Source organism: Trachypithecus francoisi, unplaced genomic scaffold (assembly GCF_009764315.1).
Source record: "Trachypithecus francoisi isolate TF-2019V2 unplaced genomic scaffold, Tfra_2.0 Contig00679, whole genome shotgun sequence".
NCBI lineage: Eukaryota > Metazoa > Chordata > Mammalia > Primates > Cercopithecidae > Trachypithecus > Trachypithecus francoisi.
Window position 1 is genome coordinate 7,977 of NW_022680816.1, and position 26,290 is coordinate 34,266.

Sequence of the window (26,290 nt, forward strand, 5' to 3'; positions counted from 1 at the left end):
ATGGACAAAATATAATCACCACCACACATAACAGATGGACTTCATGTAAGGATTAATATAATGATTCACGTATATAAGGCTCATCTTCAAAAAGGAATGATTTGCTTCCTTTGCCATGACTAATGTGCCTGGGTGGGGCAGCCCGTGGTATAATTGACAATAAGATTTCTTCAAACAGAAAAAAAAAAAGAAAGAAAAGAAAAGAAAAAAGAAAGCAAAAGCAAAAACACCACCACAAAGCAATGTCTGAATCCCAGAGAGCCCCAAATGCACACTCATTGCTCAGACTTGCCTGGGTTTCCTTCCAAAGAAAATTTACTCACTCTCTCATGGAAAGGCAAAGAAGGAGACTGCAGGAGCATCAAAGCCATGGACCCTGTCAACGATGCCAAGAGCAGGGGGAAATACACCTTCCAACCCCAAGAATTTTGGAGAGGGCGCTGTCTCAGTAGCAAGGGGGTGTCAACAAATGTGATATGAGGCCCTAAAACCACAGCATAGGGCTTCCTTGGTATGCAGGACAGGGGTACAAACCAAAGGGCAGGCGCTATATTCACCCACACACACCATAAGGAATCCACGCTTCCTGGAAACTGCCCAGTGATGTCACCCTGTGCAGCTGTAACCTGTGTGAGTGTTCTGACTCAGTCATCAACAATGACATTTTGGCTGGGCACAGTGGCTGATGCCTGTAATCCCAGCACTTTGGGAGGCTGAGGCGGGTGGATCACTTCAGGTCAGGAGTTCAAGGCCAGCCTGGCCAACATGGTGAAACCTCAGCTCTACTAAAAGTACAAAAAATAGCTGGGTGTGATGGCACATGCCTGCAGTCCCAGTTACTTGGGAGGCTGAGGCAGGAGAATTGCTTGAACCCAGGAGGCAGAGGTTGTAGTGAGCTGAGATCACACCACTGCACTCCAGCCTGGGCAACAGAGTGAGACTCCCTCTCAAAACAACAACAATAGCAACAAACAATGACATTTTAAAAATGATTAATTCCACTTCTCTTTTTTTTGAAGCAGTTGCTTTTTTATTGTTAACATTCCCGCATATGAGAATAGCCCATTGTGGTTAACAAGGTACTTATGACCATTATCTCAATTATTCCTCACAAAAGCTCTATGAGATTAGCATGATTTTACTAACAAGGAAACAGAAGTTTAGAGAAGTTGAATAGACTACTCAGTAGTTAGTAAATGGCAGACCCAGGGCCCAAGCCCAGATTGTCCCTTGCTCTTTCCTCACAATGGTTAATTTGGTTTCTATAGTGGAGTTATAGGCTGAAACGACATTAAAATTCTATTAAATTTGGTTTCCACAGTAGAGGTTTTAAGCTGAAGTGATATTATTAAAACTATATCCTTTTGAAAAATATTTATTGAGTATAAATAAATGTCCTATACACTAAATATCAAGAAATATTCATTATTGATTACAAGTCAAGATGTAATACTGAGGGAACCATAGAATCAAAATACCCACTCATGATACAATAGTGGCAATTCCATTCCAATATTGTACACAGAAATGATTTGTTCACAAGACACAACAAAACCCATCAAAAAGGCCATCACTTTAACCAACCTATATACCACAATAGAAAACGATTCTGAATCATAATATGAACAGCTCCAATAATCTCATCTTTGTCTTACCAATTTATCAGGTCATTTTGAGACTGTAGAGTTCACTGTCATAGATTTTTAACATTCCATTTCAAAGTATTACTAATGAATGAAAACAAATCATACAAGACAAAGATACTTTTAAACTAAGTGCAATTTTCATAAGAAAAAAAGGAATCAAATTTTAGTACAAAAAAAAACATTTCCCAAGCAATGAGTCTCTTAACGGAAAAAATCAAAGAGCAATGTAATTAAACTTTCCTTCAAAGAAAGGAAAGAAACATAAATCTGTTATGGTAAATTTGGAAAGATAATATTTCCTAGTCCCATAATATGTGTTTGTTTTAAAGATATACTTGAATGATGCTGATCTATGAAGCAGGGATCTGTGGCAATCCAAATTCATCCACCAGAAGAACTTCATCCTTGCTTTTGTGTCAGTGGGAACACCTTCCGGAATTGCAGGCCATCTTCATCCAGTTCTGGGGTGCCATAACTGCGACTCAGTGCTTCTTGGATTTCTTTTTTTTTTTTTTTTTTTTTTTTTTTTTTTTTTTTTTTTTGAGACGGAGTCTCGCTCTGTCGCCCAGGCTGGAGTGCAGTGGCCGGATCTCAGCTCACTGCAAGCTCCGCCTCCCGGGTTCACGCCATTCTCCTGCCTCAGCCTCCCGAGTAGCTGGGACTACAGGCGCCCACCACCTCGCCCGGCTAGTTTTTTTGTATTTTTTAGTAGAGACGGGGTTTCACCGTGTTAGTCAGGATGGTCTCGATCTCCTGACCTCGTGATCCGCCCGTCTCGGCCTCCCAAAGTGCTGGGATTACAGGCTTGAGCCACCGCGCCCGGCGTTTCTTGGATTTCATTTGCATCTTCCATCATATCCTCTAGGTGGTTTTGTAAATCCTCAATCTGGTCGATTTTCACTTGCTTGTATGCCTTCTTCATTTCCTTTACTCCCAGTTTCATAGCATCAACCGTGGTCTTGGTGTCCTTCAATGACCGGATGGTATAATTGGCTTGTTACATGTTGAATGGCTGTTGTTCAAGATTGCTCTGCTGCTGCTCATACATCCACTTTTACTTTAAAACTTGCAAGGCTTTCTGCTTAACCATATTCTTTGCAGGACCCTCTCTCATCTTCTTGATCTGATCCTTATACTTTACTAGCTCAGCATCCAATCGAGAAATCTTCTTGTCAATGGATTCTGCCCTGCTGTCCACCGTGCCAATGCAGTCAGTCAGGCTGGGCGGTGGAGCCTTGGGGTTCGCTTTTCCAAAGAACTGGTTGATCTTGAGCAGCCGCAAAGAAACCCAAACACTGGAGCAAAACCATAAACCACTTATTTCTTATGAGGAAGAATTGGGAAGAGAAGCTATAGGAATCAGAAGGGTTCAGAACAGGGAGTTTAGAGGCAGACTGCCTGGATTTAAAGCTCAGCTTCACCATTTACTAAGCTATGTGACCCGGGCAAGTCACTCAACTTCTTTGTGCCTCAATTTTCTCATCAGGAAACTATAAATGGTATTGTTAGAAGAATTAAATGAGTTAATATTTATAAAATGTCTGGAATGGGCCAGGAGCCATGGCTTACTCCTGCAATCTTAGCACTTTGGGAGGCCGAAGTTGGGAGGATCATTTGAGCCCAGGATGTTGGGGCTACTGTGAGCCATGATCACACTACTGCACTGCAGCCTGGATAACAGAGCAAGACCGTCTCAAAAACAAAATAATAAAAATAAATAAAATGCCTGGAATGCTGCCTGGCATATATAAGCACTGCTAAATTTTGTCATTTAAAATAAAAACTTTCAAAATGTTTAAATAGCTAAGAAGAGCTCCTGGCCCCATTCAGACCTCTCACCAGAGCTATAGTTGGAAGTTCTGTTCTTCCTTCTTCCCCAGACCATGTGCCAGAACTGCTGACAGGACTCTCAGTGCCTGTCCTGAAGGCAGATGATCCTCCCTATTCTCACCTTATCATTGCTCTAACCCTCATTCAGATCCCCCACAACCCCAAACAAGTCCAGCTAGCCCAGTTCGTAATGCTAACCTTCCATTTCAAGGTGTCAGTGCAGTGGCACAGCTATGGTGATGAGATCAAAGCGGCAACCAGAGTCCCAAGACACACACTGGTTTCCATTTAATACAATATTTACTTACCTTTATATTAGGACACAGGAGAGGAAACCCATCAGGGACTGCAGCTTCATCTCAATGGGAGGCATGGCAGCTACCCAAGTCTACAGTTACTTCTGCCCCTCATCCACACAGGTCACATATGATTGCCACAGATGATGGGCAAGATGTTTGTGGATTTTGTTTGTTTGTTTTGAGACAGAGGCCTGCTCTGTCGCCCAGGCTGGAGTGCAGTGGCATGATCTTGGCTCACTGCAAGCTCCGCCTCCCGGGTTCACACCATTCTCCTGCCTCAGACTCCCGAGTAGCTGGGACTATAGGCGCCTGCCACATGCCCAGCTAATTTTTTGTATTTTTAGTAGAGACGGGGTTTCACTGTGTTAGCCAGGATGGTCTCAAACTCCTGACCTCGTGATCCACCCACCTCGACCTCCCAAAGTGCTGGGATTACAGGCGTGAGCCACCGCTCCCGGCCTTGTTTGTGGATTTTGTTGATGAAGAAAACCACAGCCCCTTTTCCTGTCAATCTTTTATACCACCCTCAGGCATGCCAAATGTCCCCATGCCAATCTACAGTTTCCCAGTGGAGGGGCAGCTCCATGTGACAACCAAGGCAGGCACAACATCCCCCAATTATCTTAACTCTTACTGTTTTCAATGACATAGAGCATAGGAGGCCAGGGTCACTCCTAGGTAGGCCTAAATCAGCCCAAGCCTTCACTCATGAATGCCAATTCACTTTTTAATGGAAAGAAGCCTTGGGCCCCACAAGGGCAATCAAGGTCCCCCACAATCTATTGCCTGAATATGTTTCCTGTCTCATCTCCTACAACTGATCCCCACATACCCTAAACTCAGCCACACAGCCTGCCTCACCCTTTGGCTCACTGTGCACAGTTGTGTTCCACTCAAGAGTGTCAACTCAGGGGCAGAAACCTTTTATTTTCTCTTCCCATCACCTGGTGTCCCAACACAATGTCTTAAACACTAAAAATTCAGCAAAACCTTAACTGCATTTAAGCAAATGAAGCTGGGTCACAATTACTCTGGTATAGTGAAAGAAAGTCATGGACTTTTAAAAGTTCCAATGTCTGGATGACAGTGATCCTTATACACATGAAATGTTAAAGGCCACAAGCCTCATCCAAACCACTCTCTTGATTCCATAGGAGGAGGAAGATATCCCAGAGGGATCGCAAAGCTAATTTCTTAATAACTCCCTTTGCATAATGTTCCCATAGCCATCCTTGTGAGTAGGGCCTGTGTCGCTGTACAACAAATAGTCAGCAAATGCTTGGGTAGCCAACATATGACTTAGTCTTGTGAAAAATTATGATTGTGCTTGAGTATCTTCACGGAAAGATTTAAATCTGTACTTAATGCCAAAACAAACACAAAGAACCAGCCAATATAAATTAGGGATATCCCAAAGCTTGACTTAGGCAAAAATCATCTCTGATCTTCAGAAGTAACTGAAAGTCTCCAGCAATATCATTTTTGGTATCCCTTAACTGTTAGTGACCAATTATTGCATGATGGCACAGTGACCAGCATAACAATCTGAGTCATATAAAAAGTGTACCATTTGTATTTATTAAGTCTATATGTAAGATGGAGTAAAAACTGTATTAATCTATTGAGAGATATATTTATCTTTATTATTGTAAGAATAAAGTACCAATTAATGACTGTGAGAGCTGTTAATTGATATACAAAATAGTTAACCTATTAAGAATGTATTAAGATAAAGACAAAAAGCACAAACCATAAAGGAAAAAATAACTGATAAACAGGACTTTGTCAAAAACTTAAAATTTCTGTTCTTCAAAAGACACAGTTCAGGAAATGAAAAGACAGGCCATAGACAGGTAGAAAATATTGCATACCATGTATCTGACAAAGGATTGGTATCCAGAAAATATAAAATACACAACTCAATTAGACAAAAAAAGATAAACTTAAAATGGGCAAACAAGTACAAACAGAGACTTCAAAGAGGATATATGGATGGCAAATAGGGATGAGAAAAGATGTTCAACATTATTAGTCAGTAGGGAAATGCAAATTAAAACAATAAGATACCATTTCACACTAGAATGGATAAAATTTAAAATTCCTAAATAACAAAAGTTGGTAAAGGTGTGGAACAATTGAAAAGCTTATACATTGCTGATGGAAATGAAAAATGTTCAGATATTTTGAAAATGATTGCCAGGTTTTTAAAGTTAAACATACACTTACCATGCAACCAAGGAATCTCACCTTGGGTATTTATTCCAACAGAAATGAAAACCCGTGCCCACACAAAGACATGTAAGCAAATGTTCACAGCAGCTTTATTTATAATACTTCATAACTGAAAACAACCCAAATGTTCAATGAATGGCAAATATATAAGTAAACTGTGATATATCCAGACAATGGAATATTACTCAGCAATAAAAAAGGAACAAACTATTGATACACATTACATCACAGATGAATCTCAAAAGCATTATGCTAAGTGAAAGAAGCTAGAAAACAAAAGGTTATCTAACACATGATGTTCTAAAAATGGCAAGACTATAGAGACAGAAAACAGATCAGTAGTTGCCAAGAGCTAGGGTAGGAGAAGGGCATGTTCTGCAAAAGCAGATTTCCAGGGGGATAGAAATGTTCTATTATCTTGATTTTGGTGGGGTTACACAAGTGTACGCAGTGTCAAAACTCATTGAACTGTATATTTAAAAGAAAAGAATTTTGTTGTATGTAATTATACCTCAATAAACCTGGCCTTTAAAAAGGAATACATTTAAAAATAGGTAAAGAGCCAGTGAATATTTGAGTGAATTAATGAATGAAGAGTGCAATAGTTAAATAACTTAAGGAAAAACATATATTTGGTTAAGCCAGTAAATACCTTAAAATTTAAGTAACAATACAAGATACAATAATAGATATTAGATTATAACATAATTCTAGTCTTTGTAGAATTGTTTGCTGCATTAACATTTACAACATTGCAAAGCAAACTTTTAGAGTTGCATTTAATTTCTAGTTATCTCTTTGGTATGACACACATATAATCTAGTGAACTCACATGCAATCTAGCAACTGATGGTGCCGAGAAATTATCTCTTGCTGGCTGGGCGTGGTGGCTCATGCCTGTAATCCCAGCACTTTGGGAGGCTGAAGTGGGTGGATCACCTGAGGTCAGGAGTTCAAGACTAGCCTGACCAACACAGCAAAATTCCATCTCTACTAAAAATACAAAATTAGCTGGGCATGGTGGTGGGCGCCTATAATCCCAGCTACTCGGGAGGCTGAGACAGGAGCCTCGAACCAGGGAGGCAGAGGGTGCAGTGAGCCAAGATCACGCTCCTGCACTTCAGCCTGGGTGACAGAGCGAGACTCCGTAAAAAAAAAAAAAAGAAAGAAAGAAAGATAGAAAAGAAAAAGAAAGAAAGAAAAGAAATTATCTCTTGCCTTCAATGTCAAACTTTAAAAAGATGATTCCTGAAATTTTTAATAAAATTGCAATAATAATATATTTCTGAATAAAATTTCAGATTTATTTAACTCAGAGGTTCATTCTAAGTTGGTGATATTTTGGCTTGGATAAATATTTATTTTATCCTTGCCATTCAACATTTAGCTAAAATAGTTATTCAGTAGCTAATCGGTTAACTTTCAGGGTTTCAAGTTCTGGTTCATGCTCAGCCTGCCTCCACTAAACCAATGTCAAAATAAACTCTGGGGTTCAGCCTTCACACCCTTTAAGGACTTATGATACTCACTATTACATGCAACATTTACACTAGAAATTCTAATCAATCTTCACAATGTTGATTTCTCACATTAATTTTCAAGACAATTCATTGCAAGACAGAAATACAGGAAGAATCACTTGAAAATTTTCAGAAAATATCCCAGGCTATGAAAATGAGAGTAAAAAAATGAAAAAAATGGGGCTAAGCAAAATCTTTTTTAAAAAAGAAAATAAAGGAAATCCAGAACAATAATAGAGGTTAAAGATATAATGGATGAAGCTGGATGTGGTGGCTCATGCCTGTAATCCCAGCACTTTGGGAGGCCAAGGCAGGAGGATCACCAGAGCTCAAAAGTTCAAGACCACCCTGGGAAACAAAGTGAGACGTGGTCTCCTCAAAAAATAAACAAAATTAGCTGGACAGAGTGGTGCATGCCTATAGTCCCAGCTACTCAGGAGGCTGAGGTGGGAGGACTGCTTGAGCCCAGGGGGTCAAGGCCGCAGTGAGCCCAGATCACACCACTGCACTTCAGCCTGGGCGACAGAGCGAGACTGTCAAAAAATAATAATAATAATAATAATAAATATATATATATATAATGGATGACAAGATATATATATATAATGGATGAGAAGACCTTGTTTATAATAGTACCAAAAATATAAAATATCCAGGAATAAACTTAAGAAATATACAAAACTTAAGTGGAAAACTCAAAAACACTCCAGAAGAACACAAAAGGTTTTAATCAATGGAAAGTCACAGGAGGTCTTTGAATAGGAAGAGTCAACATCATAAAAATGATTCTCCCACTTCGACTCATAAATCCAGTGCTATCCAATAAAAATACCAATAGGCATTTGGACAGAAAATAGGCAAATTAATTTTAGAGTCATACACAAAACTAAACAAACAAGAAGAACCAGGAAAACTCAAGGGGAAAAAAAAGCAATGAGAAGCCACTAGCCCTACCAGGATTTAAAATATGCTCTAAGGTCCATAACAATTGGTACTGTGGTATTAATTCATGAATAGAGAAATACCAATGGACCAGAACAGAAAGTCCAGAAATATATATAGGTAGTCAGTGGATGAAAGAGAAGGCAGCTCAAATCAGTGGGGTCAATATGGACATTTTAGTCACCGGTGTTGGGACAATTTGGTGGCCATTCGGTGGGGAATATCTTTCTAATGATAAAGTCCAGGCATCTTAAAAAAAAAATGGGCCAGGTATAGTGGTTCATGCCTGTAATCCCAGCACTTTGCGAGGCCAAGGTGGGAGGATCACTTGAGGCCAGGAGTTTGAGGGCAGCCTGGGCAACATAGCCACTCCCCATATAAAAAACAAAAAAATTAAAATAAAATAAAAATTAGCCAGGTGTGGTGGTGTGCACCTGTACTTCTAGCTATTTGTAAGGCTGGAGCAGGAGGACTGCTTGGGCCCAGGAGTTTCAGATTGCAGTGAGCTATGATTATACCACTGCAATCCAGCCTGGATGACAGAGACCTTGTCTCTAAAAAATAAAAACTTAATAAAAAATTAAAAATAAAAAAACTGAAGATTCTGACCACTTGATAATTACAACAAACTTCTAAGAAGGAGGAAATACATAAGCAAAGCAAAAAAGGAAAAACTGAAAAAACAGTTGCAATTCATCACAGATAAAGGGCTAATCTCTGTAATATACAAAAAAACTCCTAGGACTCAAGAAAAAAGATAAGCCCATGGGAGCAGGGGTGGAAACAGACAAAGAATATAAGTAGGCAATTCACAGAAAAAAAAATACAAATGGCCCTTAAACTTTTAAGAAGATATTCATCATTACTTATAAGAGAAATGCAAATTAAAATGACACTGAGGGCTGGGTGTGGTGGCTCATTCCTGTAATCCCAGCACTTTGGGAGGCTGAGGCAGGTGGATCACTTGAGGTCAGGAGTTGAGACCAGCCTGGCCAACAAGGAGAAACCCTGTTTCTACTAAAAAAAAACAAAAACTAGCCAGGCATGGTGGCAGGCGCCTGTAATCTGAGCTACTTGAGAGGGAGGCTGAAGCACAAGAATCACTTGAACCGGGAGGCAGAGGTTACCGTAAGCCGAGACTGTGTCATTGCACTCCAGCCTGTGTCAAAAAAATAAAATAATAAAATAAAATCATGCTGAGACATCATTCCCTCATACTTACAAAAATCCAAAAGTTTGGCTGGGCATGGTGGCTCATGCCTGTAATCCCAGCACTGTGGTAGTCTGAGGCAGGAGGATCATCTGAGGACAGGAGTTCGAGACCAGCCTGGCCAACATGGTGAAACCCCTATCTCTACTAAAAATACAAAAATTAGCCGGGCATGGTGGTAGGCACCTGTAATCCCAGCTACTCGGAAGCCTGAGGCAGGAGAATTGCTTGAACCTGGGAGGCAGAGGTTGCAGTGAGCCGAGATCGCACCAGTGCACTCCAGCCTGGGCGAGAGATTGAGACTCTGTCTCAAGAAAAGAAAAACAAAATCCGAAAGTTTGATAACACACTCTGTTGGCAAGAAGATGGGGAAATAAGCACTTTCATATATTGTGGCGGAAGTAAAAAATGATACAACTTCTAATGAGAAGAATCTGGCAATGTCATCTAAAATTGCAAATGCATATACCTTTTAATCTAACAGTCCCACTCCCAGGAACCTATTCTACAAATACACCCGCACATACATAAGATGCTCAAGGTTTCCCACTACAGTATTGTTTGATTACTGTCAGAAACAACCTAGGGCCCACCAACAAAGGACTAAATTATGGTACATCCACACAACAGAATACCATTCAGCTATGAAAGAAAAGAAGGAAGAATACCTCTTCGTACTAATATGCCAAAATCTCTAGGACAAATTAAATGAAAAACATAAGGTGCGGTCCAGAACGCATGGTATACTACCTTTTGTCAGAGAAAAGGTGGAAATGAGCACACATATTTGTATTCGCTTTTATTTATGTAAAGAAACACTGAAATGACACACATCTAAGAAAAGTGGTTACTACAATGTTAAGGAGAAATGGAGAGTTGGGGGTGAGGTATACCTTTTCAATCTGTCCTTTTTAAATTTGCTTTTATATGTAGACCATGTAAATGTATTAACTACTCAAAATGTTTAAAATATTGACAAAAAAGACTCAGGAAGTACAAAAATAGGCAAGACTAAACAATACATTATTAAGGGCTATTACACATGCTATAAACCTAAAAAAGACTATTTGCTGCTATCCATAGCAATGAATTGGTTGCTAGCAGATCTGCCTTACAGGAAATACTAAAGGAAGTCTTTTAGGTAAAAGGAAATGATACTAGACAATGACTCAAAGCCACACAAAGAAATTAAGAGCACTGGAAAATGTAAAAAATATGAGTAACTATAAAAACTATATACATATATACATTTTTCTCTTCTCTAAACTCTTAAGAAGACATAAAACTGAATTAAACAATAATTACAATGCTGTATGTTAGGGTTGTAGCATATATAGATGATACATATTTTATGATACTAGCATGATGGAGGGATGTGGTAATGGAGCTAGAATCAAAGAAAGTTTCAATATTTTACTGGAATTAAATTAGCATCACACTGAAGTAGATTGAGATTAAGTTAAGATGACTATTGTAATCCCTAGAGCAACCACTGTGAAACTAACACAAAAATATAGTGGAAAAAACACAAAGGAATTAAAATGGTAAACGAGTACTCTCTCTCCCACACACATGGAGACAGTGAAAAAGAAACAAAGAATCAAAACTTACATGAAATATATAGAAAATAATAGCAAAAACGCAGATATAAATCCAACCATACGAATACTACATTAAATGGGACTGGACTAAACATTGCAATCAAAAGGCAGCAATTGTCACACTGGGGAAAAACCCAAGATTCCACTGTATGCTATCTAAAAGAGGCACATTTTAGATTAGGGCTTCTCAACCTTAGCACCACTGAAATTTCAGGCTGGATAATTCTTTGTCGTAAGGCCTCTCCTGTGCATCATAGGATATTTAGTAGTAGTCCTGGCCTTTATTCATTAGATGTCAGTAGCTGCCATGCAGTCGTGACAACCAAAAATATTTGCAGCTATTGCCAAATGTCACAAGGGGGCTAAATTGCTTGGAACCACTGCTGTAGATTAAAACACACACACACACACACCCGGTTGAAAGTAAAAGGACTGGAAAACATATGCCAGGTAACACCAATCATAAAAGCACTAGAGTAACTACGTTTGTATCAGACGAAATAGACTTTAGACAATAAATATTATAGACAGAAAGACCCTTCATCATAATGTCATCAGGAAGATATAAAAATTATTAAAGTAGACACATCTAAAAACAGAATACCAAATCACGGAAGCAAAAATGAACAGATGTTAACATTTCAGTCTTTGTTTATCTGGGAATGTCATCATTTCACACTCAAGTTTTAGTGTAAATCTTCATACTTTTGTTCCTTTAATTGCTGACAGGTCTACGATGTTCCCTGTGCTGGCAGGGACCTGATGAGTTATTAAGGATCTGGAAGTCTTCAGGTGTGAGACTCTTCTACAAGAAATGGCCAAACTGGCCACAGTCATTTTTTTTTTTTTTTTTTTGGCATCACCACACTTACTGTTTTTATGAATTTTATGAATTTTATTCATATCCCACAAAATTCACCAATTTAAGCATACAATTCAATGATTTTTAGTAAATTTACCAAGTTATGCAACCAACAACACAATCACTCCAATAAGATCCCTGGTATCCATTAACAGTAAATACCAGTTTTCCCACCTCCAGCCCTCGGCAACCATTAATCTACTTTGTTTCTACATATTTGCCCTTTCTAAACATTTCATACAAATGGAACCACACAGTGGCTGATCTTCTGTGCATGACTTCTTTCATTTAGCATAATGTATCTATGTCTTTATATTTAAAGTGGGCTTTTTTTTTGTAGACAGCTTATAAGTTGTATCTGCTTTTTAAAATCCAATCTGATGATCTCTGTCTTTCAGATGATTTGCATTTTCACATTTAAAGCAACTATTTATATGGAGGGTCAAAATCTACTATCTTGTTAGTTGTTTTCTATTTGTTCAATTTGTTCCTTTTTTCCTCCTTTTTCTGCTTTCTCTGGGTTTTATTGAGTTTTTTTATTATTCAATTTATCACCTCTATTAACATTATTTATACCTCTTTTTTAACTTTTTAAATAGTTATCCTAGGGTTTACAATATGTTTTTAAATAATCTGAGTTCAAATAATATAGCCACTTCACAAGGACCATAGGAACTTATAACAGTATTTTACCAATTCCTCCTTCCCATCTTTGTGCCATTGTTGTCATACATTTCACTTTTGCATATGCTATAAACACACAACACATTTTTATAAATTTTATTTTTTTAAATCACTTATTTTTAGAACAATTAAATATTTAAAAGATTTTATCTTCACTTATTTCATTTCTGACATTCTTTGATTCTTTTTGTAGATCCAGCTTTTCAAATTATATCATCTTTTTTCTGCCTGAAGAATTGTATGCTTAAATTGCACAAGGTTTTTCTCAATGTCTTCCCCTCACTTGGTTTTGGGTCTCCATATTTGACTTTTAAGTTTCTGTACTGCACCCCAGAGAGAATCTGTCTTTTGCAGTTCCCCAGGCCTTATCCATTATTTTTTATTTGATGCTTGTTAGCTTTGTAGTAGGGAGGTGGGAAATGGGGGTATTCTCTGATATTCTGATTAATTTGCAATATTATGCAGATACTGTGAACCTGGGTCTTAGGGTTGTGGCTTTCACAAGCATTCCTGATCCTCCTCCAAACACAATGCCAGGTTTACCAGGCATTCATTTTCTTTCCCAAGAAAGTAGAGCTTCTTTCTTTTTCCTCTTCTCCTTCCCCAGTTACAGTGGGTTTCCACCAGTACTCTCACTTTCTGTTACCTTCTTCCTGCAGATTAAGACTTTTGTTCCTTAGGGAGATGGAGAGATATCTAGGCAGATTTTGGCAGTGGCTTTTGTTCTTCTAACCCAGCCAAGACACAGGAAAAACTTTCTTAGGATTCTCCTGATCTTCCCTGTGAGTACCTGGCAGGAATCCTGGAGGAAAAGCCTGTAAGAGGGCGAGAAACCCCTATATCTGTGGTCCCCAACTTTAAGCAATTCATTACAAATTTCTGGTTTAATCTTCTTACTGGTTTATATGCCATTCAACAGTATCTGTCACAGGTAAGCAAATGTTCAGGTCCTGTTTCTTTCTGCAGTGGTACCTGTCTCTCTCGTGATTTGGGGTTAATCATTTGCCCTAAAATCTCCATTTCTCCCTAGGTTCAGAAAAAGTCATTAATTTTCCATTTGTCCAGCTTTTTCTTGTTGTAAGGATGACAGCTCTGCATGCCACGTATCTAGGCTGAAACCAGAAGTCTGTTTATTAGTTTTTCAAGTTTTATCAGCCTTTTCCCACAAGGATTGGATATTTGAAATACAGAAAGACTGCATCAAGCAAATTACAATGCATTAGGTAATAACTCACTGAATATTTTGTTAATCAGTCATACAGAGAAAGTTTGGGGCTGGGTGCAGTGGCTCATGCCTGTGAGACTGAGGTGGGAAGATCACTTGAGCCCAGGAATTCAAGACCAGCTTGGGCAATATAGTGAGACCTCATCTCTACTAAATTAAAAAAAAAAAAAAAAAAAAAAAAACTAGCGAGTGTGGTGGCATGTACCTATAGTCCCAGCTACTTGGGAGGCTGTGGTGGTAGAGTCACTTGAGCCCAGGAGGTGGAGGCTGCAGTGAGCAGAGATCACACCACTGCACTTCAGCCTGGGAAACAGAGTGAGACCCTGTCTCAAAAAAAAAAAAAAAAAAAAAGGAAAAAGGAAAAAGATAAAAGAAAGAAAAGTTTGGAAATCTATAGCATTAATATCCAATCAAGAATTGTGATCAATTTGAAATAACTAATAGTCTCACCTGAGTTGTTATAATTCAAAGACACAACTTGTTTTTGTTAACTTATATGTTCTTGTAACACATAAATGCTTGATGTCCATTTGGCCTTTTGAAGCAGAAAAAACTGCTCAAACTTACATCATCCCTTGACTTTGTGTCACTGGCCAGGCCAAGCCCTCCATACCAGCAAGGGCTTAATTACAGGACTCCTGTGGAAATGTCCTCTTTTACAGAAACCCAACTCTAATCAGGAATTTTTCAAGAACTGCCTGAATTATAGAAATTGAAGAAACATTACTATAAAACCAAATAGCATTGCCTGGCATGGTGGCTCACACCTGTAATCCCAGTACTTCGGGAGGCCAAGGCGGGTGGATCACCTGAGGTCAAGAGTTCGAGACCAGTCTGGCCAACATGGCAAAACCTCATCTCTACTAAAAACACAAAAATCAGCCAGGTGTGGTGGCACGTGCCTGTAGTCCCAGCTACTCGGGAGGCTGAGACAGAAGAATCGCTTGAGCCCAGGAGGCAAAGGTTGCAATGAGCCGAGATCATGCCACTCCACTGCAGCCTGGGCGACAGAGCAAGACTCCGTCTCAAAAAAACAAAACAAAACAAACAAATACCAAATAGCATTGATTCAGAGAGATTAGTACCCACCTCGGGCACAGTTTCTCTGGCTAAACTCATCAAAAAGAGGCCTGGAGATACCAGGGTATCACTGTTAATGTGGCTCTCTGAAAAAAGGCATTGTCACAGAAATACCTACCATTTTGCCTATAAAGATTAATGTGTATATTAAATTACAATGTTACTTACACTATAAAAAGTGTTCTTCCTTCTATCTCCATATCTACTGCCACTTCCTCTCCCTAAATAATATATAATAATTCAAAAACAACAACGACAGATAAGCTTACAAAATAGCTGATGTGAGGTTTTTTAATGCATATGCTTAATATTTTAAATGGGAAATTTGTCATAATTACCTCATCCCATCCTACAGGCATATATTACCACAGCAGTTCCAGCTTGTGCCTCAATACCTGATTTCCTTTCCCCCTGAGTTTGGTGACAGACATATTAGTTCTTCTTGACCCTGACCACACAGCTTTTTTCCTCCCTTCCAGATTGTATGTAGGTATTAAATATACTACACACCAGAATAGGCATTCAATCTGAAGAAGGATCTTCATGCTAGTCTTGGCCCTTGGATCCATTTTATGCCCTTTCTTGCTCTGCACATGTCACAGGGGAGAGGGGAGGAGTGACACTCTCTCTCTCTCTCTCTCTCTCTCTCTCTCTCTCTCTCTCCTCTCTCTCTCGTGGCTATGTGTTCTCCATGGCTGAAGCTCCCACCAGACAGCCCTTCAACAGGTCCCAACAGCCCTCACAATAGGTCCAGTTCTTGCTCGGCAACATCATTCCCAGGCTCTGGTAATACTACCTTCTCCCTGTGTCAGCCCTAGGGATGACAGTAGCTTTCTGCTGTTGCTCATCTTTAGCTTGCTTCAACACACTCTATTGACTTCTCAGCTCTTCCAATGCCTTGGTAAACAGTTGTTTCCTACTGAACTACCTGCCTCTTTTTCTCTGACTGTGCTGGGAGGACTTCATCTGCCATAACAGACCTCCACTCTTTACCAGATTTTCCCACAATGGATAAAAATCACTACAGTATTACCGCCTTGTCTGTGTCTCTCTGCAGTGCCATCATAAACACTCAGCATAACACTGCCATTGAAAATAGACAATTGTCTTATTCGTACCACTGGGGAGAATCACTCTGGCTCATTCATAGCCTACTCTATTAATGAATGCAATCTTTCTTTCCCCCTAGTTCTCTCAGCAGCAAAAATGTACAGCAGTCAACAGAGTCCTAGACTAGAAAAAGATAGTCATAGTAGGCTTGTTTTAAATGTGTATTAAACACATTTAAATATACTTAACTGTATAAACACATGCACACACACAAAGTCCACAGTTCAAGAAAAATAAATACCAAAGGACACAGTGTATGTATATGGGGATTACAATAACAAGAAAGATCAAAACACATTTATAAAATTAAAGCTTCCCTAAAGGCCATATATGACAAACCCACAACTAACATCTTACTGAATGGGGAAAAGCTGAAAGCCTTCCTCTAAGAACTGGAACAAGACAAGGATGTCCACTTTCGCCATTCCTACTCAACAATGTACTGGAATTCCTGGCCAGAGTAATCAGAAAAGAGAAATAAATAAAAGGCATCCAAATTGGAAAAAAAGTCAAATTATCCCTCTTGGCAAATGACATAATCTTATTTAGAAAAACTTAAAGACTCCACCAAAAAACTCTAAGATATAAACAAATTCAGTTTATTTGCAGGATACAAAATCAGCATTAAAAAGCAGTAGCAGTTCTATATACCAATCATATATTGTAATATATACATTGTACATGTATATGTATACATTATAATGAACTAGCAGAAAAGAAATCAAGAAGGCAACCCCACTTACAATAGCCACAAACAAATAAACAAAACCTACAGCTAACTTTAATGGTGAAAAATTTTGCTTTCCCCAAAAATCAGTAACAGGATAGGGATGTCCTCTATGGCCCTACCACTTCTAATTCAACACTGTACTAGAGGTTCTAACCAATGCAATTAGGCAAGAAAAAGGGAACCAAAGTCATCCGGATTGCAAAGAAGGAAACAAAACTGTCTTTATTCACAGATAATATGATTGTCTATGTATGAAATACGCAAAAAAAAAGCTACTAAAATGAACAAGTAAGTTTAGTGAGGCTACAGGATACAAAACTCATGCATAAAAATTAATTGTATTTCTATATATTAGCAATGAACAACTGGAAACTGAAATTATGAAAATAATATCAAATGTATACCATCAAAAATGTGAAATACTTAAGGATAAGTCCATTAAATATGTGTAAGACCTGTACATTGAAACTATAAAACATTTTTGAGATAAAGAAGTCCTAAGCAGAGAAATGCAACTTTATGGATCAGAAAATCCAATACAGTAATAATGTCCATTTTCCTCAAATTGACTAACAGATTCAACACAATTCCAATCAAAGTACCAGCAAGATATTCTGCAGGTAGAGAGACAACCTGACTCTAAAATGTATATGGAAAGGCAAGGAACTAGAACAGCTAAAATAATTTTCAGAAAGAGTAAGGTTGGAGTATTCAATTTTTAGACCCTCTATAAAACTGCAGTAAGAAAGATGGTGTGTATTGGCAAAGAGCTAGATACACAGATCAGTGGAATAAAATAGAAAGTCCAGAAACAGATCCACACAAATATGGACAATTGATTTTTGACAATGTTGTGACAGTAATTCAGTGAAGAAAAGATTGTCAACAACAATCTTTTGGAACAAAAGAACATCAAACATATTGGAACAATTGAACATCTATACATAAAAAAAACCTCAACCTAAACCTCATACCTTCTACAAACATTAACTCAAATCATAGATCTAAATATAAAATGCAAAACCATAAAACATTTAGGAGAAAATCTTCTCTACCTGGGATTATATAGTTTTAGACATGACACCAAAAGCATGATAAATAAAAGTTGATAAATTGGACTGCATCAAAATTTAAAAGTTTTGCTCCCCAAAAGATATGGTTAAGACACTAAAAAGAAAAAAAAACCCAAAAGCTAGGAGAGAATATTTGCAAATTACACATCTAACAAAGTACTTCCATCGAAGTATATAAAGAACACTTGAAACTCCAAAGTAAGAAAAACAACAGTACAATTTAAAGACGGGAAAAAGACTCAGTCATTTCACCAAAAAGGATATGTAAATGACAAATAAGTACATGAAAATATATTCAACATTAGGGAAATACAAATTAAAATCACAATGAGATACCACTATTAATCTATTAGAGTGGCTAAAATTAAAAATGCTAACAATACCAAGTTCTAAAGAGAATGTGGAGCACTAAACTCTTACGTGTTGTTAGATGGAATGTACAGTTGCTCTAGAAAACAGTTTGGCAGGTTTCCTATAAAGTTAAACATATGCCTACCTTCTGACCCAGCAATCCCATTCCTAGGTATTTACCATAGAAAAATAAAAACGTACATTCATACAAAAACCCTGTACAGTAATGTTTATAGCAGCCCTATTCATAATTATCAAAAACTCGAAACAAGCCTAGTGTTCTTCAACTGGCAAATAAACTGTGATACATTCATAAAATGGAATCCCGCAGAGCAAAAAAAAAAAAAAAAAAAAAAAAAAAATGACCTAATTATAGATACATGCAACAACAAGGCTGAATCTCAAAGGCATTATGAAGAATGAAAAGGCTAGTCCCAAAATGTTACATACTGTGCAATTCCATTTATATGACATATTTGAAAAGACAAAACTATAGTGGTTGCCCACGTGATGTGGTAGTACAAGGGAGTTTTTAGAGCACTGAAACAAGCCTTCATCTTGGTTGTGGTGGTGGTTACACATATCTATCTATTTATCTATATGTTAAAATTCATAAAACTGTATATCAAAAGTAAAAAGTCAATTTTACTTGTGATAATGTTAAAAATTAATAAATCTGACCAGGTGTTGTGGCTCATGCCTATAATCCCAACACATTGGGAGGTCAAGGTGGGAGGATCACTTGAGCCCAGGCATTCAAGACCAGCCTGGGCAACATAGTGAGATCCTATCTCTACAAAAGGTGTTTAAAAATTGGCCTGGCATGGTGGCATGCACCTGTAGTCCCAACTACTCAGGAGGCTGAGGCAGGAAGACCACTTGAACCCAGGAGTCTGAGGCTGCAGTGAGCTGTGATCATGCCACTGCACTCCAGCCTGGGTGACAGAGTGAGACCCCATCTCAAAAAAATTAATGAGTCTAAAAAAGTAATGATTAAAAAATAAGAGTATGGATGAAACTGAGGAAACCTTAAGGACCCAAAAGCTAACAGCCAGTTGACACCACATATTACTCTGCAGGAAAAAGTTAATATAGCAGGTCTGATGTTGCTATCTCTAGGAGGGCCTGCGTGCATGACCTCATCTTCCAATAGGTCCTGGGAACTTGGCCTGTGAGATATTCCCTATGCTACTAATTGATAAGGTTGTTTTATATGCCTGGAACACTGAATTCTGCTGTACCAGCCAGGCTAAATTGCTTTTGCAAATGTGATTTATGGTGAACACTTGCTTTCCTTCTGGAACTCAGAAATTTCAATAAGAACGCCTGATCAGCCCTCAATACAGAAAAGCCTGTGTCTTAAGCAAGCTTCCCTAAACAGAAACACTGCATATGTGCTGCTACATTTAATTGCTGGAGGAAAAGTTTGTTCTATGCAGCCCCACCCCCAACCTCCTAAGGAAGAACTTAGGAAGCTCACATTTAGACTCTCAGGCTCCACCCATTATGTCTTTTTCTCCTGCTGATCTTGCTGTGTATGTTTTCACTGTAATAAGTCATGGCTTTAATATAACTATCTCTGGATCCTGTGAGTCTTTATGGTGTGGGTACTTGTTAGATGCCCAAAAGTCCCCAAATATAAGTGGCACTTTAAATCTGAATCTTTTCCTCAAATCCTTTCTCTGGCCCTGTACTGTCTACTCTTTGGCCTCCCCTAGAATCCCAAGCAGTGCCACATCCATCATAGGTATGAACATCTGCATCAAGTTCTCAAAACAGCCCCGTATGTCACACCCAAGTTCCAAGTGGAACTCAGGGCCTGATGTAAAAGTTACATTCAGGTTCAGCAGCAAATAACCAAAACCCATTCCTCTCTTACTTACAAGAAATACGTAAGTATTCAGTCCAAGCCTGGCATGGCAGCTCTATGCTGTCAGAGACTCCAGCTTCTATTTTATTGTATTGCCAGAAGTGTTCTCCATTCCCAAGGTTACCTCTTGACCAAATACAGCTGCTGGAGCTCTAGCCATTACATCCACATTCCAGGAAGCAGACAGAAGGCATGGTAGAAGAGGGGCATGCCCCTTTAAGAATACTTTGCATAAATCCCACATACTTCTCCTCCTACCTTTGGCCAGAACATGATCACATAACCACATCCAGCTGCAAGAGAGGCCAGGAAATGTAGTTTTCTTGTTGCACAGCAATATGCTGAGCTAATTAGAACAGGGTTCTATTGGAACAATGAAAGGAATAATGGATATTGGGAGGTAACCGGAGTCTGCTACACCTCGTTCATTCTACATTCAACAAAAGTAATCTGAGAATCAATCCTCTTAATAACCCAAGACAATTTGAAGTAACTGTGTCTTTACCTAAAAGAAGTTTTAGGGATAGATATGGAGAGTAAAAGGAGAAAATTTGTTGACTATGAACCTAAAGTTACACACTAGTTAGATGTTTCTCCATCTCTAGCTTCTCAATGAAAATATGTGATAGGAGCCTACGATACAATTTGAAAGACTACCCCTGGGACATTTACTATCTCAGTAACATGTTAAACAAGTTCAACAAAACATAGCCTTAACACTGTTCTTCCCCAAAGGTTGTAGTGTCTCTGAAGATATACAGAATCTTAATTTTTTAAAAATACCATGCGGTAAAGAGCATTAGCAAAATAGCAGAGTAGACAGCTCCCAACTCCCATCCCTCCACAGAAACACTGAAAAACAAGCAGAAGCTGTCAGAGCCAATTTTGTCAGAATTCTAGAAAAGATTCAAAGGTTTAGAGCAACCAAGTGAACAATGACTGAAGAACAAGGCAATTTTAAAATGGTAGGAAGGCTGTGTGGCATTTTGCTTGCCCTTGTCCCACCTCCTCACCAGCTTAGCAGTGGTCTTGAACACAGCAGCCCATATCCCCCGGTCGCTGGTTCCAGAGGGAGCAGAGCAGGCCTTGTTTGCAATTTCTTGTGTTTGTTCTAACCTGTCTGAAGACTACCCAAAGGAATGACTTGAGGTTCTCATCTCCATTTTGCCTAACTTGGAGCCCACTTGTAGCAGACAAGCAGCAAGCATTGCTTGAAAAATGTTGTAAGGTAGGTCAAAAAACAAACAAAAAACACTCTGCAGCTACCAGGGAGGAAAAGTACAGGCCATTCAAAGGAAAAAAAAAAAAAAATTGAAAGAAACTATCCCTGAGGAGGCTGAGACACTGGATATATGAGACGAAAACTTTAAATCAGCTGTCTTAAATATGCTTAAAGAATGAAAGGCAGTGGCTCACGCCTGTAATCCCAACACTTTGGTAGGCTGAGGCAGGAGGATTGCTTACGGCCAGGAGTTCAAGACCAGCCTAGGCAACACAGTAAGCACTTGTCTCTATTAAAAAAAAAAAATTTTAATTAGCCAAACATGGTGGTACGTGCCTGTAGTCCTATCTACTTGGGAAACTGAGGAAGAAGGATCACTTGAGCCCAGGAGTTCAAGGTTACAGTGAGCTGTGATTACACCACCGCACTCCAGCCTGGGTGACAGAGACCTTAAAAAAAAAAAACTAAAGGAAATCAAGGACAAATAAATAAAGGAAGCCAGGAAAACACTGTATGAACAAAATAAGAATATCAATAAAGAGACAGAATTTATAAAAAAAGAAGCATTAGAATTCTGAAGCCAAAAAGGAAAGTAACTTAAATGAAAAATTTACTACAGGAGCCCAACAGCAAAGGAAACAATCAAGAAAAAAAACAAAAAAAAACAAAAAAAAAAAAGGTCAGGCATGGTAGCTCACGCCTGTAATCCCAGCACTTTGGGAGGCCAAGGTGGGCAGATCTCTTGAGGTCAGGAGTTTGAAACCAGCCTGGTCAACATGGCAAAATCCATCTCTACTGAAAATACAAAAAAAAAAAAAAATTAGCTGGGCATGGTGGTGGGCGCCTGTAATCCCAGCTACTCGGGAGGCTAAGGCAGGAGAATTGCTTGAACCCAGGAGGCGGAGGTTATGGTAAGCACAGATGGTGCCACTGGACTCCAGCCTGGGCGACAGAGCAAGACAGCATCTCAAAACAAACAAACAAAAAAGCAATGCACAGAACGGGAGAAAATTATTGCAAACTATCCATCCAACAAGAGATTAATAACCAGAATATATAAGGAGCTCAAACAACTTAACAGCAAAAAAAAAAAAAACTATTAAAAAAGAGCAAAAGATTTAAATAAACATTTCTCAAAAGAAGACATACAAATGGACAACGAGTATATGAAAAAATGCACAACATCACTAATCATCAGAGGAATGCAAACCAAACTACAATTTTATATCATCTCACCCCAGTTAAAATGGCTTTTATCAAGAAGGCAACAACAGATGATGACAAGGATGTGGAGAAAGGGGAACCCTCATACACTGTTGGTGGGAATGTATATTAGTACAATCACTATGGAGAACAGTTTGGAGGTTCCTCAAAAACTAAAACTAGAACTATCATATAATCTAGCAATTCCACTTATTGGGTATATACCCAAAACAAAATAAATCAATATAATAAAGAAACATGTGTACTTCTGTGTTTGTTGCAGCATTGCTCACAATAGCCAAAATATGGAATCAACCTAAGTGCCCATCAATGGATGAGTGGATAAAGAAAATGTGGTATATATATGCAATGGAATATATTCAGCCATAAAAAAGAACAAAAACCTCTTGCTCACAGTAGGATGAATGGAACTGGAGGTCATTATGTTAAGTGAAATAAGGCAGGCACAGAAAGATAAATATCACATGCTCTCACTCATATGTGGGGGCTAGAAAAGTGGATTTTATGAAGACAGAGTGTAGACTATTTGTTACCAGAGGCCAGGAAGGGTAGGGAGGAGGGATGAAGAGAAAGTGATTAATGAGACATATAGTTTGATGGAAGAAACAAAACCTAGTGTTTGGTAGATCAGCAGGGTGACTACAGTTTACAATAATCTTTGTACATTTTGAAATAGCTAGAAGGGAATAATTCAAATGTTTCTAGCATATAGAAAAGACAAATATTTAAGGTGATGGGTATCTCAAATACTGATTTGATCTTTACAAATTATATGAATTTATTAAATTATAACATACCTCAAAACTATGTACATCTATTATGCATCAATGTTTAAATTGTGTTAAAATAAAGTAACATGAAATAATTCGTTTATAAAAGAAATATTTTTTTAAAAAAAGGTAAACATAAAAATTTGGGTTTCAAACTCATATTTCCTACATGATTAAAAAAGCAAATGCAAAAAAATTATAAACATATGTTAATGAGCACACAATATATAAATATCTGGTCTTTGACAATGACAATATAATGGAAAGAGGCAGAGATTAATATTCAGAATATATAAATAATTCCTACAACCCAATGACAAAAACCTGATTAAAAAATGGGCAAAGAATTTGAGTAGACATTTCTCCAAATAAAATATACAGATAGCCAAAAAGTACATGAAAGGGAAATAAAAATAAGTCATTAGGGAAATACAAATCAAAGCCACACGAGATACCGCTTCACACCTACTAGGGTGGCTATTGTTTTTTTAAAATGGAAAATAATAACTGTTGGAGAGGATGTGGACAAATTAGAATCTTCGTGCCTTGTGGTGGGAATACAAAATGGTACAGCTGCTGTGGAAAACAATTTGGTGGTTCATCAAAAAGTCAAACATAGAATTACCATATGACCTAGCAATTCCGCTCCTAGGTAGACAGCCAAAAGGAATGAAAACAAATGGCCGGGTACAGTGGCTCATGCCTGTAATCCCAGCACTTTGGGAGGCCGAGGTGGGTGAATCATCTGAGGTCAGGAGTTTGAGACCAGCCTGACCAACATGATGAAACCCCATCTCTACTAAAAATACAAAATTAGCTGGGTGTGGTGGCACATGCCTATAATCCGAGCTACTTGGGAGGATGAGGCAGGATAATTGCTTGAACCTGGGAGGCAGAGGTTGCAGTGAGCCGAGATCGTGCCATTGCACTTTGGCCTGGGCAACAAGAGCGAAACTCAAAGGGGAGGGGAGGGGAGGGGAGGGAGGGGAGGGGAGGGGAGGGGGGGGAGGGGAGGGGAGGGGAGGGGAGGGGAGGGGAGGGGAGGGGAGGGGAGGGGAGGGGAGGGGAGGGGAGGAGAGGGAGAGGGAGAGGGAGAGGGAGAGGGAGAGGAAAGGGAAGGGAAGGGAAGGGAAGGAAAGGAAAGGAAAGGGAAGGAAAATAGGGACTCTAACACATACCTCTATGTGAGTGTTCATAGCAGCATTATTCACAATAGTCAAAAGGTGCAAATAACCCGAGTGTCCACCAATTGATGAATAGATAAATGTGGTGTGTGTGTGTGTGTGTGTGTGTGTACACACACTGCAGTATTATTCAGCCATAGAACGGAATGAAGTTCATATATGCGCTATACAACATGGATGAACCTTGAAAACATTATGCTAAACGAAATAAGCCAGACACAAAGGACAAATATTATATGAAGCCACTTAACATGAATGATCGAATGATCTAGAATAGGCAAATTCACAAAGTCAGAAGGTAGATTAGAGGCTATTAGGGGCTAGAAGGAGTGGGGGATGGGGAGTTACTACTTAACTGGAAGAGTTTCTGTTTGGGGCAATAAAAAATCTTTGGAAATAGTGGAGATGGCCATAAAACTTTGTGAATATCATAATGTTATTAAATTATACAGTTAAAAATGGTTAAACTGGCAAATTTTATGTTATATATATTTTACCAAAAGAAAACATAAACAAAAAACTACCATGTGACTTATCAGCCAAACACATACTTTTCTGCAAACACACATTATTTGTATACTCATTTATTCCTTAATCCTCCTTTCTTAAACAGTCTGCTGCAATTCAGGCAAATGTTTTCACACACAAAGGTTTCCTTCTCAGAAACTTCACTGTCAGTGTGAAGCTGAGGCATAAGAACTTGAAGGAGGAGGGGAGGGAAGAACTTGAAGGAAGGACTTCTAATGCAAGGTAGTGTTACAGCATCTTATTTTTTGATAGACAAAGTAGAATGCATTAAACAAACACTTCTGGAGCATCTACTAGGTGTCAGGCACTGTTCTAGGGTCTGGGGAGACAGCACAAACAAAAGATAGATATCTCTGTCTGCCCAGGGCTTACATTCTAATGTAGTTTGGAAAAGCTCACCAGAAGATTCTGATATGCCCATCACAACTAGCATAGAGTAGAGACACATGAGAGCTGAACAGACCCAGCCCTATCCACCTCCCCACCTCTATGATAGTGAGGTCTAGAGATGAGAATGCTTTCAAGCAATTACTCTCACATACGAAGGCACTCTGAACAGCTCTTAACATTTTTTCCCCTAAAACACTGGTAGCCTTCTGTCATATCAATGGAATAACACCTGGAGTGTGAGCTTTGGGTTGAAAGGAGCAGGCATTTTGCTCCTACTCATTCCTCATGCCTCATTCCTCACTGTTCTACCCTGGAGCTTGAGGGCGGAAGTCCTAGCTAACATAAAAGGGTCAACTTTGGGCCAGGCACAGTAGTCACACCCTAATCCCAGCACTTTGGGAGGCCGAGGTGGACAGATCACTTGAGGTCAGGAGTTTGAGACCAGCCTGGCCAACATTGTGAAACCCCGTCTCTACTAAAAATACAAAAATTAGCTGGGCATGGTGGCGCATGCCTGTAATCCCAGCTACTCGGGAGGCTGAGGTAGGAGAATTGCTTGAACCAGGGAGGCGGAGGTTGCAGTGAGCAGAGACCGTGCCACTACACTCCAGCCTGGGGGACAGAGCAAGACCGTCTCAAAAAGAAAAAAGAAGAAAAAAAGGGTCAACTTTGCTTTGTTTTCTACTCTGGGCATAGATTTCCCTCAG

At 38.9% G+C, this 26,290-nt stretch overlaps 1 pseudogene; it reads right to left on the reverse strand.

Moving 5' to 3' along the window:
• Positions 1-1,794: 1,794 nt before the first annotated feature.
• The window catches only part of LOC117087682, a 33,385-nt pseudogene continuing 8,889 nt past the window's right edge, over positions 1,795-26,290 (reverse strand).